Genomic DNA, 17,590 nt, shown 5'->3' on the forward strand with positions numbered 1-17,590 from the left:
ACAGACCTATCACAAGCACAGAAATCAAAACTGTAATCAGAAATCTTCCAGCAAACAAAAGCCCAGGACCAGACGGCTTCACAGCTGAATTCTACCAAAAATTTAGAGAAGAGCTAACACCTATCCTACTCAAACTCTTCCAGAAAATTGCAGAGGAGGGCAAACTTCGAAACTCATTCTATGAAGCCACCATCACCCTAATACCAAAACCAGAGAAAGATGCCACAAAAAAAGAAAACTACAGGCCAATATCACTGGTGAACATAGATGCAAAAATCCTTAACAAAATTATAGCAAACAAAATCCAACAACATATTAAAAGATCATACACCATGACCAACTGGGCTTTATCCCAGAGATGCAAGGCTTCTTCAATATCTGCAAATCAATCAATGTAATACACCACATTAACAAATTGAAAGATAAAAACTATATGATTATCTCAATAGATGCAGAGAAAGCCTTTGACAAAATTCAACATCCATTTATGATAAAAACCCTCCAGAAGGCAGGCATAGAAGGAACATACCTCAACATAATAAAAGCCGTATATGATAAGCCCACAGCAAAGATTATCCTCAGTGGTGAAAAATTGAAAGCATTTCCCCTAAAGTCAGGAATAAGATTAGAGGGCCCACACTCGCCATGACTATTCAACATAGCTTTGGAAGTTTTAGCCACAGCAATCAGAAGAAAAAGAAATAAAAGGAATCCAGATTGGAAAATAAGAAGTAAAACTCTCAGTTTGCAGATGACATGATCTTCTACATATAAAACCCCAAAGACTTCACCAAAAAATTACTAGAGCTAATCAATGAATATAGTAAAGTTGCAGGATATAAAATTAACACACAGAAATCCTTTGCATTCCTATACACTAACAATGAGAAAACAGAAAGGGAAATAAGGAAACAATTCCATTCACCATTGCAACAAAAAGAATAAAATACTTAGGAATAAATCTACCTAAGGAAACAAAAGACCTATATATAGAAAACTATAAAACACTTATGAAAGTAATCAAAGAAGACACAGATGGAGAAATATACCATGTTCATGGATCAGAAGAATCCATACAGTGAAAATGAGTATATTAACCAAAGCAATCTATAGATTCAATTCAATCCCTATCAAGCTACCAACGGTATTTTTCAAAGAACTAAAACAAATAATTTCACAATTTGTATGGAAACACAAAAACCTTGAAAAACCAAAGCAATCTTGAGAAAGAAGAATGGAACTGGAGGAATCAACCTGTCTGAGTTCAGACTATACTACAAAGCTACAGTCATCAAGGCAGTATGGTACTGGCACAAAGACAGAAATATAGATCAATGGAACAAAATAGAAAGTCCAGGGATAAATCCATGCACCTATGGATACCTTATCTGTGACAAAGGAGGCAAGAATATACAATGGAGAAAATACAATCTCTTTAACAAGTGGTGCTGGGAAAACTGATCAACCACTTGTAAAAGAATGAAACTAGAACACTTTTAACACCATACACAAAAATAAACTCAACATGGATTAAAGATCTAAATGTAAGACCAGAAACTATGAAACTCCTAGAGGAGAACATAGGCAAAACACTCTCCAACATAAATCACAGCAAGATCCTCTATGACCCACCTCCCAGAATATTGGAAATAAAAGCAAAACTAAACAAAATGGGGCCTAATGAAACTTACAAGCTTTTGCACTACAAAGGAAACTATAAGTAAGGTGAAAAGACAGCCCTCAGATTGGGAGAAAATAATAGCAAATGAAGAAACAGACAAAGGATTAATCTCAAAAATATACAAACAGCTCCTGCAGCTCAATTCCAGAAAAATAAATGACCCAATCAAAAAATGGGCCAAAGAACTAAACAGACATTTCTCCAAAGAAGACATACAGATGGCTAACAAACACATGAAAAGATGCTCAACATCACTCATTATCAGAGAAATGCAAATCAAAACCACAATAAGGTACCATCTCATGCCAGTCAGAATGGCTGCTATCCAAAAGTCTACAAACAATAAATGCTGGCGAGAGTGTGGAGAAAAGGAAACCCTCTTACACTGTTGGTGGGAATGCACACTAGTACAGCCACTATGGAGAACAGTGTGGAGATTCCTTAAAAAACTAGAAATAGAACTGCCATATGACTCAGCAATCCCACTCCTGGGCATACACACCTAGGAAACCAGAATTGAAAGAGACGCATATACCCCAATGTTCATCGCAGCACTGTTTATAATAGCCAGGACATGGAAGCAACCTAGATGTCCATCAGCAGACAAATGGATAAGAAAGCTGTGGTACATATACACAATGGAATATTACTTAGCTATAAAAAAGAATGCATTTGAATCAGTTCTAATGAGGTGGATGAAACTGGAGCCTATTATAGTGTGAAGTAAGTCAGAAAGAAAAACACCAATACAGTATATTAACACATATATATGGAATTTAGAAAGATGGTAACAATGACCCTATATGTGAGATAGCAAAAGAGACACAAATGTAAAGAACAGACTTCTGGATTCTTTGGGAGAAGGTGAGGGTGGGATGATTTGAGAGAATAGCATTGAAACATGTATATTATCATCTGTGAAATAGATCGCCAGTCCAGGTTTGATACAAGAGACAGAGCGCTCAGGGCTAGCGCACTGGGAAGACCCTGAGGGATGGGATGCGGAGGGAAGTGGGAGGGGCGGTTCAGGATGGGGAACACATGTACACCCATGGCTGATTCATGTCAGTGTATGGCAAAAACCACTACAATATTATAAAGTAATTAGCCTCCAGTTAAAATAAATAAATAAACAAATAAAAAAACAGCAACCAAAAAAAAAAAAAAAAAGAAAGAAAAGAAAAATGCCAGGAAGTCAAATGGCTTGTATAAAGCAGATGGGAAGAAAAAAAGAAGAGTGTTGTTTTAAGAAGCTAAGTCTGCAGTTATGTGTTATGTAGAATATATCACTAATACAGTTTTGTGTTCTTAATTTTAATGTTTTGTTTTTCCAGTTTAGGGGCTTCCGTCATGGCTCAGATGGCAAAGAATCTGCCTGCAATGCAGGAGACCCAGGTTCAATCCCTGAGTCGGGAAGATCCCATTGAGAAGGAAATGGCAACCCACTCCAGGATTCTGTGTCTGGAGAATCTCATGGACAGAGGAGCCTGCTGGGCTATAGTCCATGGGGGTCACAAAGAGTTGGACATGACTGAGTGAGTAACATTTTCACTTTTCCAGTTTTCAAGTATTTGACTTTTTTTTTTTTTGCAAATTTGCAATGACATGTTTTATAGTTTCCAGTTCTATACTGAAATTTTCAATCTTTTATTCTATTTTTAACACAGTAAACATTAATTTAAAGTCTATTTCATAGTCCAAATATTTGGTGACCCTTTGGGTCTGTTTCTATTCTCTATTGTGTCTGCCAATTTTCATTCTGACCATATTTCTCCTTTTGTGCCAAATCATTATATGGATAAATTATATTTGAAAACTTGCTTGTAGAATAATTTGATACCTAGGAACATGTTCTCTTTCTCCAAACTGGCATCTTTCAAATTCTCAGGACACTAGAACTCTCAGGTCACATTAATCTACTTTCAAAACTTCAGATTTTTTAGGCTATCTAGTTGACTCAGTTCTAAACCATATTCTATGTGAATGGTTTACTTCTAGTTCACCCTTGTGGTTATTCAGGGTCATTTAAGGAATTCTACCAGAGTCCCAACCTTGGAAATCCTGTACTATAATCTGTTCTTCTGACTTTACAAGGCTATTAAAAGTCTTTCCAACTTTTCAGCCTCCTCTTCTTGGTTAGCAAATTGCCCCTGCAGAGCAAAAACAGGCCCAGTACTAGGTCCACCTTTCTAGATTTCCATTTTCTTCCAGTTATCAGTCTGTTAATTACCCCACCCTGTTACCTCTTTAATGCCTTCAAGTGGAATTTGCTATATTTAGTCAGATATTATAGCAGGGAGATTGAGCTAAATAATCTTCCCACTATTTTTGGAAGCAGAAGTCAAAGGTTTCTTCTATTTTTGTTTTTTAATGGGTTAATTCTTAGCTTTGTAACCAGTTTGTGTTTGATTGCCATTTGGGCCTCTTCTCTAGTCTGATAAGGGCTCAACTCTGTAAGAGCATCCTAACCATTCTTCCACAACTGGTGAGTATGGTACTGCAGACAACTCAACAAAATACTCCGTATAGTGTCCAAACATTCTCTGGTTGGCAACTTTGGTTCCACAGAAATGGATAAGATTTCTCTTAAACTCATGATTAATAAACTGTCAAAACAAAACAAGTCAGGTTTCTTTGCCTTTCATTTAGCAGATATATGTAATGTAAGTTCATATATTTTGCCAGGTAACTTCTTTTATTAAAAGATCAGGTTTCAATTAATTATCTCAAATGAAATTGAACTCATTTGAATTCAATTTATCATTGCTATAATGTCTGTTGCTAGAAAACAAAGACTTCTAAAGCCTAAGAGGCAATTATAAAGGTTAAATTTGACCACTGATAATACAAATTCTTAATAGTAATCTGGACTTCAGGGGTCATAAAGATTCATGGATAAAACATTAACACAAATTAGTTAAGTATAATGGATGATGTTGGCAAGTAAACAGAGGAGAAATGAGGAGCTACAGGACTGGGGCAAACTGGACACTGTATGTCTGCTCTACAGGGAAACAAAGAAGACAATTTCCAGCACCTGTCTATTGTAAACACACAAGAGTGTAAATCTAGAGTCACCAGATTTTACTATTTTTCAAAAGAACTTGAAAGCTGAATGTTTTATAATCCCTCTGCTTTTTATTTATTTATTATTTATTTTTTTTTAATTTATTTTTTTATTAGTTGGAGGCTAATTACTTTTACAACATTTCGGTGGGTTTTGTCATACAGTGACATGAATCAGCCATAGAGTTACACTTATTCCCCATCCCGATCCCCCCTCCCACCTCCCTCTCCACCCAATTCCTCTGGGTCTTCCCAGTGCACCAGGCCCGAGCACTTGTCTCATGCATCCCACCTGGGCTGGTGATCTGTTTCACCATAGATAGTATACATGCTGTTCTTTCGAAACATCCCACCCTCACCTTCTCCCAGAGTTCAAAAGTCTGTTCTGTACTTCTGTGTCTCTTTTTCTGTTTTGCCTATAGGGTTATTGTTACCATCTTTCTAAATTCCATATATATGTGTTAGTATGCTGTAATGTTCTTTATCTTTCTGGCTTACTTCACTCTGTATAATGGGCTCCAGTTTCATCCATCTCATTAGAACTGATTCAAATGAATTTTTTTAACTGCTGAGTAATATTCCATGGTGTATATATACCACAGCTTCCTTATCCATTCATCTGCTGATGGGCATCTAGGTTGCTTCCATGTCCTGGCTATTATAAACAGTGCTGTGATGAACATTGGGGTGCACGTGTCTCTTTCAGATCTGGTTTCCTCAGTGTGTATGCCCAGAAGTGGGATTGCTGGGTCATATGGCAGTTCTATTTCCAGTTTTTTAAGAAATCTCCACACTCTTCTCCATAGTGGCTGTACTAGTTTTCATTCCCACCAACAGTGTAAGAGGGTTCCCTTTTCTCCACACCCTCTCCAGCATTTATTGCTTGTAGACTTTTGGATAGCAGCCATCCTGTAATGGTACCTCATTGTGGTTTTGATTTGCATTTCTCTGATAATGAGTGATGTTGAGCATCTTTTCATGTGTTTGTTAGCCATCTGTATGTCTTCTTTGGAGAAATGTCTGTTTAGTTCTTTGGCCCATTTTTTGATTGGGTCATTTATTTTTCTGGAACTGAGCTGCAGGAGTTGCTTGTATATTTTTGAGATTAATCCTTTGTCTGTTTCTTCATTTGCTATTATTTTCTCCCAATCTGAGGGCTGTCTTTTCACCTTACTTATAGTTTCCTTTGTAGTGCAAAAGCTTGTAAGTTTCATTAGGCCCCATTTTGTTTAGTTTTGCTTTTATTTCCAATATTCTGGGAGGTGGGTCATAGAGGATCTTGCTGTGATTTATGTTGGAGAGTGTTTTGCCTATGTTCTCCTCTAGGAGTTTCATAGTTTCTGGTCTTACATTTAGATCTTTAATCCATGTTGAGTTTATTTTTGTGTATGGTGTTAGAAAGTGTTCTAGTTTCATTCTTTTACAAGTGGTTGACCAGTTTTCCCAGCACCCCTTGTTAAAGAGGTTGTCTTTTCTCCATTGTATATCCTTGCCTCCTTTGTCAAAGATAAGGTGTCCATAGGTTCGTGGATTTATCTCTGGGCTTTCTATTCTGTTCCATTGATCTATATTTCTGTCTTTGTGCCAGTACCATACTGTCTTGATGACTGTGGCTTTGTAGTATAGTCTGAAGTCAGGCAAGTTGATTCCTCCAGTTCCATTCTTCTTTCTCAAGATTACTTTGGCTATTCGAGGTTTTTTGTATTTCCATACAAATTGTGAAATTCTTTGGTCTAGTTCTGTGAAAAATACCGTTGGTAGCTTGATAGGGATTGCATTGAATCTATAGATTGCTTTGGGTAGAATAGCCATTTTGACAACATTGATTCTTCCAATCCATGAAAACGGTATGTTTCTCCATCTGTTTGTGTCCTCTTTGATTTCTTTCATCAGTGTTTTATAGTTTTCTATGTATAGGTCTTTTGTTTCTTTAGGTAGATATACTCCTAAGTATTTTATTCTTTTTGTTGCGATGGTGAATGGCATTGTTTCCTTAGTTTCTCTTTCTGTTTTCTCATTGTTAGTATATAGGAATGCAAGGGATTTCTGTGTGTTAATTTTATATCCTGCAACTTTACTATATTCACTGATTAGCTCTAGTAATTTTCTGGAAGAGTCTTTAGGGTTTTCTATGTAGAGGATCATGTCATCTGCAAACAGCGAGAGTTTCACTTCTTTTCCTATCTGGATTCCTTTTACTTCTTTTTCTGCTCTGATTGCTGTGGCCAAAACTTCCAACACTATTTTGAATAGTAGTGGTGAGAGTGGGCACCCTTGTCTTGTTCCTGATTTCAGGGGAAATGCTTTCAATTTTTCACCATTGAGGGTGATGCTTGCTGTGGGTTTGTCATATATAGCTTTGATTAATGGCATAAATAGAACTCAGCTGCTAAACTAAATTATCCCTGATGCCCATTCTGATTTAAGTCCTGCCCACCTTCTTTCATATTGACTAATGATTACTTGCTGGGAGAAGTATCAGTAACCTCAGATACACAGATGACACCATCCTTATTGCAGAAAGCAAAGAACTAAAGAGCCTCTTGATGAAAGTGAAAGAGGAGAGTGAAAAAGTTGGCTTAAAGCTCAACACTAACAAAACTAAGATCATGGCATCTAGTCCCATCACTTCATGGCAAATAGATGGGTAAACAACAGAAACAGTGAGAGACTATTTTTGGGAGCTCCAAAATCACTGCAGATGGTGACTGCAGCCATGAAATTGAAAGACACTTGGTCCTTGGAAGAAAAGCTTTGACTAACTAAGACAGCATATTAAAAAACAGAGACATTACTTTACCAACAAAGGTCTGTCTAGTCAAAGCTATGGTTTTTCCAGTAGTCATGTATGGATGTGAGAGTTGTACTATAAAGAAAGCTGAGCACCAAAGAATTGATTCTTTTGAACTGTGGTGTTGGAGAAGACTCTTGAGAGTCCCTTGGACTGCAAGGAGATCCAGCCAGTCCATCCTAAAGGAGATCAGTCCTGGGTGTTCATTGGAAGGACTGATGCTGAAGCTGAAACTCCAATACTTTGGCCACCTGATGTGAAGAACCTACTCATTTGAAAACACCCTGACGCTAGGAAAGATTGAAGGTGGGAGGAGAAGGGGACGACAGAGGACGAGATGGTTGGATGGCATCACTGACTCGATGGACATGGGTTTGAGCATGCTCCGGGCATTGGTGATGTACAGGGAAGCCTGGCGTGCTGCAGTCTATGGGGCTCGGAAAGAGTCAGACATGACTGAGCAACTGAACTGACTGACTGAATGATTGGTTAAGGATTAAGAGAGTAAACTTATTGGAATGGTTCTGGAGATCCTAATAAAGTGCTTATAACAAAACTATTGCTAGTTTGAAAATAAAGGTCAAGTTTTATATGAACTGAAGACCCAGAGAAGTACTTTCCATGAGTAAGTTTTCATTTTCCTAAGATCATGACGGTTTTCAGTAATTCAAACCTAGAATTAAAATGATAAAAAGTACAGACAGCTCATTTATAAAGGTACTTGGTTACATATTTCTGCATCTTATATATCTCTACAAGATAAATAATGCATAAGGCCATAGCAAAAATGAATATAATTGCTATTTTATATATATCACATCTTAAAAAATACTAAAGGTTTGAATATCTTTGTATCAATTCACAATTTTTATAAAAAACATTCCAAAAGTGTGTGTTTGAATTAAAATATTAGATTAGAAGCATCAAGCTTCTAATCATTTATACAGTTATCTATTTAAAAATAAAAATTGGTTACTTTCTTCTGCCTTCATCATTTCTAAACTGGTTGATACATGCTTTTGCTATATGTCACCAATGTAAAACTTAATTTACTGTGTCCAAAAGCTAAAGAGGTAAAAAAGACAAATGAGGTCTCAAATTGCATGTATAATCTTGGGCTTCCCATCAATTCATTCTCAGAGAACACTGTTGCTGTTGCTAGTCACTAAGTTGTATCTGACTCTATGTAACCCTATGGACTGCCAGTCTCCTTTGTCCATGGAATTCTCAAGGCAAGAATACTGGAATGGGTTGCCATTTCCTTCTCCAGAGGATCTTTTCAACCCAGGGATTGAACTTGCATCTCCTGCATTGGCAGGTGGATTCTTTACCACTGAGCCACCGGAGAAGACATTCCTTGCCTTTTAAGTCCAGTGGCAGCTCCTTTACATAATTTTGGAAGGGCTTCTCTTATAACTCAGTTGTTAAAGAATCAGGCTGCAAAGCAGGAGACCACGGTTTGATTCCTGGATTGGGAAGATCTGCTGGAGAAGGGATAGGCTACCCACTCCAGTATTCTTGGGCTCCCCCTGTGGCTCAGCTGGTAAAGAATCTACCCGCAATGCAGGAGACCTGGGTTTGATCTCTGGATTGGGAAGATCCCCTGGAGAAGGGAAATGTTACCCACTCCAGGATTCCGGCCTGGGGTTGCAAAGAGTTGGAGACGACTGAGCCACTTTGACTTAACATAATTTTGAAAATAAATCAAATTATCTTATAACCATAATTACCTTTTAAAAATGCAAAAAAGCCAAAATACAACCTACACATTAAACCTCAAACTTATGTCCAAACTATTATAAATGTTTTAGAAGCCAATTTCAAGTGTCGAAAATTATTAACAGACGTTTTGTAGTGAAAAGCAGAATTGTGTAGGATGACATTAACACAAAATGTAATCAAGATCTGAAACAGAAGTTGGTGTTTTTACATAAAGGGGGAAAAAAAAAAACAAAGAAATGTGATCAAGAAATGGAGGTTCATTTTGTACTAAAGATGATGTCCAGAACATTTTATTTAAAGCAGGCAAATTATGAGAATACTCTTAAAGCTATATAGTCTCATAAGCTACAGTTAATGAAGAGATAAGCTTATTTGGATGGCAACTATTGCTGTATATTAATCTATACTATGCTTATTACACACTGAGACAGTGACCATGTCTGTACATTTGGAATATTATTACCTATAATATTCACCCTTTGTGGAGTGTCTTAATACTCCTTGGTTTTAATTTTTTTATTGCTTTTGTTGTTTGACTTAATGAAACTATTTAACCAAACTTTGGAATACTAAGGCCTTTCATAAGAAATTAAAACTTGTCCAATGAAATATTGACCAATGTCAATATTATAAACTTGTGGGCTTTTTATTTCTATTCTAAATATTCTCTGTAGCAATTTTTCCCATTTATCTTCCTTTTCTTATTTTTTCCTGCCTATATCCAAAGCCACAGTTTTCCCAACTTTTATAATAAGTAATTAAAAATTATTTCTCCTAATATATTTATGTGAATTAACCTTAACTCACATTTAATTTAACCATTATCCACAATGGGCTAGAACTTAACATAAAATACAGTATGTAAAGCAATTAACCTGACTGGTCTATTAAAATATCTGAAGAAAAAAATCTAAGGTTTTTGTGTCTCTTGTTATTGTTCAGTCACTAAAGTCCTGTTCAACTCCTCGCCTGTCCTCCACTATCTCCCAGAGTTTGCTCAGATTCATGTCCACTGAGTTGGTGATGCTTTCTAACCATCTGCTGCTGCCCCCTTCTCCTTTTACCTCCAATCTGTCCCAGCATCAAAGTTTTTTCCAATGAGTCAGCTCTTTGCATCAGATGGCTGAAATATTGGAGCTTCAGCATCAGTCCTTCCAATGAATAGTCACGGTTGATTTCCTTTAGGACAGACTGGTTTGATCTCTTTGCAGTTCAAGGGACTCTCAAGAGCTCCCTTTACCACACAATTTGAAAGCATCAGTTCTTCGGTGCTCAGCCTTCTTTACAGTACAACTCTCACATTCATACATGACTACTGAAAAAAACTATCTTTGACCATAGGGACCTTTGTGGGCAAAGTGACATCTCTGCCTTTCAATATGTTATCTAGGTTTGTCATAGCTTTTCTTCCAAGGAGCAAGCATCTTTTAATTTCATGGCTGGAGTCACCATCTACACTGATTTAGAGCCCAAGAAAAAAATCTGTCACTGCCTCCACCTTTTACTTTTCTATTTGCCATGAAGAAATGCAACCAGATGCCATGATCTTAGTTTTTCAATGTTGGGTTTTAAGCCAGCTTTTTCACTCTCCTCTTTCACCCTCAAGAGACTACTTAGTTTCTCCTCACTTTCTGCCATTAGAGTGGTATTATTTGCATATCTGAGGCTGTTGACATTTCTCCTGGCAATCTTGATAATAGCTTGTTATTCATCCAACCTGGCATTTTGCATGATATACTGCACGTAAATAAACAGAGTAGCAATATACAGCTTTGACGTACTCCTTTCCCAAATTTGAACCAGCCAGTTGTTCCATATTCGGTTCTGTATGCCAGTACAAAACTGGCATATGGGTTTCTCAGGAGACAGGTAAGGTGGTCTGGTATTCCCATCTGTGGTCCGGTATTCCCATCTCTTTACAAAGTTTCCACAGTTTGTTTTGATTCACATAGTCAAAGGTTTTAGTGTAGTCAATGAAGCAGAAATAGAAATGTTTTTCTGGAATTCCCTTGCTTTCTCCAGATCCAGCAAATGCTGGCAATTTGATCTCTGGTTCCTCTTTTCCTTAAACTCAGCTTGTATATCTGGAAGTTCTCAGTTCACATACTGTTAAAGTTTAGCTTGAAGAATTTTGAGCTTTACCTTGCATGTGAAATGAGTTCAATTGTATAGTAGTATGAACATTCTTTGGCATTGCCCTTCTTTGGGACTGCAATGAAAACTGACATTTTCCCATCCTGTGGCCACTGCTGAGTTTTCCAAATTTGCTGACATATTGAGTGCAGTACTTTAACAACATCATCTTTTAGGATTTTAAGTGGTTTAGCTGGAATTCCATCACCTCTACTAGCTTTGTTCATTGTAATGTTTCCTAAGGCCCACTTGACTTCACACTCCAGGATGTCTGGCTCTAGGTGCATGACTACACCATTGTGGTTTCCCAGGTCATTAAGATCTCTTTTGTATAGTTCTTCTATGTATTCTTGCCACCTGTTCTTAATCTCTTCTCCTTCTGTTAGGTCTTTACTGTTTCTGGACTTTATCATGCCCATCCTTGCATGAAATGTTCTTTTGATATCTCCAATATTCTTGAAGAGATCTCTACAGTCTTCCCCATTCTATTTTCCTCTATTTCTTTGCATTGTTCATTTAAGGCCTTCTTATCTCTCCTTGCTATTCTCTGGAACTCTGCATTCAGTTGGGTGTATCTTTCCCTTGTCTTTCACTTTTCTTCTTTCCTCAGCTATTTGTAAAGTCTCCTCGGACAGCCACTTTGCCTTCATGCATTTCTTTTTCTTTGGGATGATTTTGGTCAACGTCTCCTGTACAATATTAGGAATCTCCATCCATAGGTCTTCAGGCACTCTGTCTAGTAACTAGCCCTTCTGCTGTGTCCATTAACTAAGTTTTCTGTTTACAGGAATCAACTACTTAAGAGTAAGTTAAATATATGTATGATGAAACACTTGAATTTTACTGAATAAAATTTTCTTAAGTAACATATATTCAAGAAATGCTTTTTCAAATATAATTTCATAATAAAGTTGTTTCTGATGGAGTGCAAATTGACATAAGATGGTGGTTCCATATTAGAGTCAAGTCAAGAAAGAGAACTAGTTTTTTTAGCTAAAATGAATTTTTATTTTAAAAAATATGTATTTTCTGGGAAACTTATGAAACTGAAAAATTAGGGGAAAATCACCCTAATTTTAATGACCAGGCCTATTCAGTTACAGTGGTGATGTTAACAGTTCAGCTATGAAACACAAAACTGAAATCATATTGCAATTTTTAATGTGCTTATAAACATATTTAGATCTGTGAAACTTGATAAGGTCATCTAAGGAAAGATTATGAATAAAAAAAGATGGAGCCTAGAGCAGAAATCTGAGGTATATAACTATTTAAACGAAAATTAGAAGAAGAACAGCAGAGAGATGTGAAAGAATGGTCCAAGAGATAGGAAGAAAACAGAATGTGTTCCATTGAAGGCAATAAAAGACACCACTTTAAGAATGAAGGGGTAGTCATCCACCCCTTCATTAAAGTCAAGTCATTCATTAAAGTCAAGTCAGAGAACTGTCCAATGATTTTACTACATGAAGGTTAATGATGACCTGTGCTGGTAAGCAGCTTCAGAGGAACCCAAGATCAATTGGACCTATGTACCTCATGACACTCAACCATAAAATTCCTGAGTTAATGAGCTAATTAAATGAGCCTTTCACAAAATAAATGTATAGCAATCAACAGTAGCTATTACAAAGCCATTTTTGAAGCCAAAAAAGCTATAATTAAAATGAAAAATTCGTTCTCAATTACACAAAAATTTAGGCATATATATGAAATGTGAGGAAATCTTCATAAAGAAAACCGTGCAACTTTGCTGAGATTAAAAAAACTAAATAAATGAGGTATACCTGATTTCAAACTTGAAAGATTGACGACCTTAAGTTCATCAATTCACATCTATGCAACAAACTTCTTCTGAAGATTTTTTTGATGGAAACCATGTTTTAAAGCCTTTATTGAATTTGTTATATTGCTTGTTTTGTTTTGGTTTTTTGGCCGTGAGACATGTGGGATCTTAACTTCCTAACCAGAGATAGAACCTGTACCCTCTGCATTGGAAGGTGAAGTCTTATCCACTGGACCACCAGGGAAGTCCCTCAACAAACTTTTGAGTGTTTACTTATATGATTCTAGACACCTAGTGTGAATCAGCAAATGAGACACATAAAGGTCAAAGCTGGCAGTTTTATCTAAACTAGCAGACTTCAATAGGAACAACAGGTACTGTTCACCATTAAACATCTATTGTGGGTTGACTAACATAAAGATTTTATTGAAATATCCTTCTATTAATACTTACCCATTTTTGCCTTTTTAAACAAGAATACGAATTTTATCAAAAGCCTTATTTTTTTGCATTGATCTACTAAAGTTTGCTATTAGCATATTTCTATACATCAATCTAGTACCAAGTTTCATAACTCTACCCTATCAGGGTGGATTTTTAAATTACTGTTGAATTCTGTAATGTGGCATTTTATTTAGGATTTCTGAATTTATACATTCAGAAATGTATGGGATTTCTAAATGTGCATTTTTGTTTTTTTTTAGTTGAGATGAGTTAATAAAAATAAATTGGGTAGCACTCCAAATTTGAAGTTTACTTCATGAAAATTTTAAAGAATTCACAGATAAATTGTATTGTTCTGAAGCCTTGTCAGAGGGTATCTTAGAAGTATTTTCCATTTCTTCCATGGTCCATTTAAGTTTTCTATTTGTACTCAATCATTTCATTTCTAAGGCAAAAATATCCAAGATTGTTATCTATCTAGAGACTCCATCAAGTGTATTACTTTCCCTTTTCCAATTCTGAATGTTTCCTTTTTTTCCTCTTGATTGGATTTGCTAGAACAATAACTCTTTTCCTGACACTGGAGGGCTAGGATAAAGAACCAGTTATTGCAGCTACTTGTCAAGTCTGTTCTTTCAATTCACTGTCTTCTACATTTAATTTTCTTCTGATTTTCTTTAGTTTTTTAGAACTCTTCTAGCAAATACTGGTTTTATTTCCTTACTGTAAATAAACACATAACATTATAAACTTGCCATTAAGTACACTAGTGAGCAGGCTTCAAATATAAGACTGTAAAGCAAGGTTACGATGCTCTTCTAGAGTTGAGATTAGTAAACATTTCTTTGTACTTCATGTTTTATCTTTTAAAATGTATGTGGCTTTACCCATTCTACTCCATATGTGTTAATAGAAAAATAGTTTTTCCAGGTATTAAAACAAAGTAAGTTGACCACTGCAAAAAGAAGGTGGGTTATATTTATTCAGTGATTCTCTTACATACCTTCATGTATTCCTAGGAGTAAATGTATTCAAAATAACCTTGGCTGTATCCAACTAGTTTTTAAGGCAGGATTTGCATTTCAGTCTAAAGTTTTACTTACACTAATACAACACTTTCTTGTACAAAGCATAGGAAATGTACCATAGTCTAGATCATATAAAAGTACATCTGACATAAATGAAAAGGTAAGATAACTAGCTTTCATTTTTAGACTGTAATATAGCTCTAGGAGAGTTTTATATTGAATATTTGGTGCAAGCAATAATCATTTATGTATATACTTTTACTTTCAAATGATTAGGTGTCTTCGATTTAAAACTATATTAGTAATTTCTGAATATACTGTGATGCAGAGTTCATGACTTGTATGATTCCTGTTTTTGAAAATTTCTGACACTTTCTGTGGTCTACTAAATAATTTTGTATACATATTCTATCACATTTTAAAAGGCCTATTTTGTTTGTAAGATACCAAATTTTATTAAGTCAACTTTACTAATTATTCCTCATTTTTAGTTACTTCAACTTCTTAAGACTAACATTTCACACACTGACTACAATCTGTAACACAAAATGACATTTTAACACTAGATTCTTTTTGTTGCCTTGAATTGTTGGAAATTTAGGTGCTCACCCTGCTTTATGCTTACTTTTGCCTAGTACGACTTTGTATACTCATTACATTTATTCATTTTGAATTCTCCATTCATTGGTTCCTCTATTAAATCATGTGATAATCAACTACATTTTTAATAAATGTGTAAGAGACTTGGATGTTCTGACATTTTTTTCAACTGTCCTAACCTATCTATATATTGGGGCTTCCCAGGTGGCACTAGTGGTAAAGAACCCGCCTGCCAACACAGGGAAGAAAGAGGCTCAGGTTAAATCCCTGGGTTAGGAAGATGCCTTGGGGAAGGAAATGGCAACCCACTCCAATATTCTTGCCTGGAGAATCCCATGGGCAGAGGAGCCTGGCGGGCTACAGTCCACGGGGTTGCAAAGAGTCAGACACGAAAAAGAGTCAGACACAACTGAAGCGACTTAGCAATGCTACATTGTTCCCTAATGTTGTGTTATATGCAAATATGACACCAGTTAGATTTTGTTTCTTAGTAAACAACTTTTTTTCTGGAAAAGCTTTTAGAAAACACCCTATTTGGGGTAAACCAAGTAAACACCAAATTCCCAGGTAAATCTTGAACCTTTCACCTTCATTCACAGACCTATCCACTTACTCTTCCTCCTGTTTTTGAAAAATGCCATCTATGAAGAACCAATTCAAATGCTACTTTCTCCAAGGAAAGTTCCTAGGATCCATGTCAGTCAGAATTAACATTTCCTTTATCTGAATTTATATCACTGATGTACCGCTGCAGCAGTGACTAGATCTATAGTGTATCTATAGATACACTGGAGAGTATCTACCACAGACTCTGGAGTCAGAACACCTTGGTTCAAATTCTAATCTGTCTCTTTCTAGTTGTGTGATCTTCAATAAGTTGTTGTGCTCTCTGTGTAATACATCTGCAAAATGAGAATAATAGCACCTAACTCACGAAATTTTTGTGATGATTAAACGAGCTGATATCAATAAAGTATCTAAACGCTCTAGAATATAGTAAGAGCTATTTGAAGTCCTGACATGTATGCATAGGTGTGTATGTGTAATACGTGTGTTCTACATCACTGGTAATGAGAAAAATTGTTGTGAAAGAGTAAAACAGGTGCTACCACAGAGGGAGAAGTATGCAATGGATGGGACAATTAAATGCAATCTGTTTAGACAAGTTTGTGAGATTACTCTGTTTTATGGAAGCAGAAATCAACGATGGTAACTCAAATTGCCCAAGGTTCAATTAGTTAGAAAGTGAGAGCCCAGGGATATTTTATTTGGAGCTTGATAAGGTTGTGCCGTCTACACCTGTTTTTTTTTTTTTTTTTTTTTTTTACAAGAAGGATGAATGAGAATGCAATATCCAACTTGGAACAAACAGGACCAAGGGTAGAAAACATATTCCAAGCTCTGGAAACAGATTAAATAAAAGACTGGTGGAGTGAAAATACATGGCATTCTACAAAAAAAAAAATCAAAGTAAAGCTGGAACATTCAGCACAAGGCATCACAAAGTAGGCACTTGGCTGAAATGAATTATTAATACAACTTTCAAATATTATTCTTTCAGTTTAGCAGTCTTTTGCAGTAAATAACCCCTTCTAGATGAAGCATCTATTCCATATAACGTGGTCCATTTCCAAGACCTCTGTCTTGAAAGAATGGGAGGAAAGGAGAGAAGGAAGAAGAAAGAAAAATAGCATTTGTCATTAACTACAGTAAAGAGGTTATATAAAATATTAAGTGTTAACAAGGTTATACAAATGTAATTAGGAGAATTCCCTGGCAGTCCAGTGGTTAGAGCTCCACGCTTCCACTGCAGGCAGACATAGGTTCTATCCTGGCTGAGGAACTAAGATCCTGAATGCCACACAGCATGGCCAAAAAAAAAAAAAAAAAACAAAAACCCAAGAGCAACAACAAAGGTAATTTTTGGATGAACCTTAATTATTAGCAAGAATAACAATTTTACCAACTGACAACTGATTTTGAAAAACAAACCTAGCTTCCCAATCTTTGGGACAGAACAAATGCAACTAGCAGAAATATATTAATGTTATTCCTAAGGGGTAAGAATCTAAGTTGCATTTAATTCATCAGGTATATTACTCATCATCTGTGGAACCTTATTAATGTCACTTTAACTTCCTTGAGTCAGTTTCCTATTTGTACAAAATATTGTTCATGTTTTGAAGGGATTTGTGTAGGGATCTGAAACTCTGTGCCATGTTATTATAACAATATTAAGAAGAAAAAACAAAACATGTACATATTCTCAAGCATTTGAATTACTGTCTTTATATTTTAAAGCCACAGAAAATGGAGCAGGACCTGTGGAGTCTTCCAGG

This window comes from Dama dama, chromosome 25 (assembly GCF_033118175.1).
Source record: "Dama dama isolate Ldn47 chromosome 25, ASM3311817v1, whole genome shotgun sequence".
NCBI classification, from domain to species: domain Eukaryota; kingdom Metazoa; phylum Chordata; class Mammalia; order Artiodactyla; family Cervidae; genus Dama; species Dama dama.